The sequence below is a fragment of the Lupinus angustifolius genome, chromosome LG10, assembly GCF_001865875.1.
Source record: "Lupinus angustifolius cultivar Tanjil chromosome LG10, LupAngTanjil_v1.0, whole genome shotgun sequence".
NCBI lineage: Eukaryota > Viridiplantae > Streptophyta > Magnoliopsida > Fabales > Fabaceae > Lupinus > Lupinus angustifolius.
In genome coordinates this window covers 6,189,183-6,191,512 of record NC_032018.1, presented here as the reverse complement: position 1 = coordinate 6,191,512, position 2,330 = coordinate 6,189,183, and positions in this window count along the sequence as shown.

Here is a 2,330-nt window from a genome sequence, read left to right as displayed (position 1 = left end):
TGAATGAGGATAGGATGAGGATGAGGATAGAATGAGGACGAGAATCAGGATTAGGATTAGGATAGGATGAGGATAGGATGAGGGCGAGAGTGAGGATGAGGATAAGGATAGGATGAGGAGGAGGAGGAGGATGAGGATAGGATAAGGATGAGGACGAGGACGAGGATAGGAGGAGGATGAGGATAGGATAAGGATGAGGACGAGGACGAGGATAGGAGGAGGATGAGGATAGGATAAGGATGAGGACGAGGACGAGGATAGGAGGAGGATGAGGATAGGATAAGGATGAGGACGAGGACGAGGATAGGAGGAGGATGAGGATAGGATAAGGATGAGGACGAGGACGAGGATAGGAGGAGGATGAGGATAGGATAAGGATGAGGACGAGGACGAGGATAGGAGGAGGATGAGGATAGGATAAGGATGAGGACGAGGACGAGGATAGGAGGAGGATGAGGATAGGATAAGGATGAGGACGAGGACGAGGATAGGAGGAGGATGAGGATAGGATAAGGATGAGGACGAGGACGAGGATAGGAGGAGGATGAGGATAGGATAAGGATGAGGACGAGGACGAGGATAGGAGGAGGATGAGGATAGGATAAGGATGAGGACGAGGACGAGGATAGGAGGAGGATGAGGATAGGATAAGGATGAGGACGAGGACGAGGATAGGAGGAGGATGAGGATAGGATAAGGATGAGGACGAGGACGAGGATAGGAGGAGGATGAGGATAGGATAAGGATGAGGACGAGGACGAGGATAGGAGGAGGATGAGGATAGGATAAGGATGAGGACGAGGACGAGGATAGGAGGAGGATGAGGATAGGATAAGGATGAGGACGAGGACGAGGATAGGAGGAGGATGAGGATAGGATAAGGATGAGGACGAGGACGAGGATAGGAGGAGGATGAGGATAGGATAAGGATGAGGACGAGGACGAGGATAGGAGGAGGATGAGGATAGGATAAGGATGAGGACGAGGACGAGGATAGGAGGAGGATGAGGATAGGATAAGGATGAGGACGAGGACGAGGATAGGAGGAGGATGAGGATAGGATAAGGATGAGGACGAGGACGAGGATAGGAGGAGGATGAGGATAGGATAAGGATGAGGACGAGGACGAGGATAGGAGGAGGATGAGGATAGGATAAGGATGAGGACGAGGACGAGGATAGGAGGAGGATGAGGATAGGATAAGGATGAGGACGAGGACGAGGATAGGAGGAGGATGAGGATAGGATAAGGATGAGGACGAGGACGAGGATAGGAGGAGGATGAGGATAGGATAAGGATGAGGACGAGGACGAGGATAGGAGGAGGATGAGGATAGGATAAGGATGAGGACGAGGACGAGGATAGGAGGAGGATGAGGATAGGATAAGGATGAGGACGAGGACGAGGATAGGAGGAGGATGAGGATAGGATAAGGATGAGGACGAGGACGAGGATAGGAGGAGGATGAGGATAGGATAAGGATGAGGACGAGGACGAGGATAGGAGGAGGATGAGGATAGGATAAGGATGAGGACGAGGACGAGGATAGGAGGAGGATGAGGATAGGATAAGGATGAGGACGAGGACGAGGATAGGAGGAGGATGAGGATAGGATAAGGATGAGGACGAGGACGAGGATAGGAGGAGGATGAGGATAGGATAAGGATGAGGACGAGGACGAGGATAGGAGGAGGATGAGGATAGGATAAGGATGAGGACGAGGATAGGATGAGGACGAGAATGAGGATGAGGTTAGGATGAGCACGAGAATGAGGATGAGGATTGGATTAGGATGAGGAAGAGGATAGGATGAAGATGAGAATATGGATGAGGATCAGGATAAGGATGAGGATCAGGATAAGGAAGAGGACGAGGATAGGATGAGGATGAGAATGTGGATGAGGATAAGGATAGGATGAGGAGGAGGAGGAGGATGAGGATAGGATTGAGGATGAGGTTAGGATGAGCACGAGAATGAGGATGAGGATAGGATTAGGATGAGGAAGAGGATGAGGATAGGATGAAGATGAGAATGTGGATGAGGATCAGGATAGGATGAGGACGAGGATAAGGATGAGGAAGAGGACGCGGATAGGATGAGAACGAGAATGAGGATGTGGATGAGGATGAGGACAAGAATGAGGATGAGGTTAGGATGAGGAGGAGGATGAGGTTAGGATGAGGAGAGAATGATGATGAGGATAGGATGAGGAGGAGGATGAGGATGATGATGAGGATAGGAGGAGGATGAGAATGAGGATAGGATGAAGAGGAGGACGAGGAGGAGGAGGAGGAGGAAGATGAGGATGAGGATGAGGATGAGCATTAGG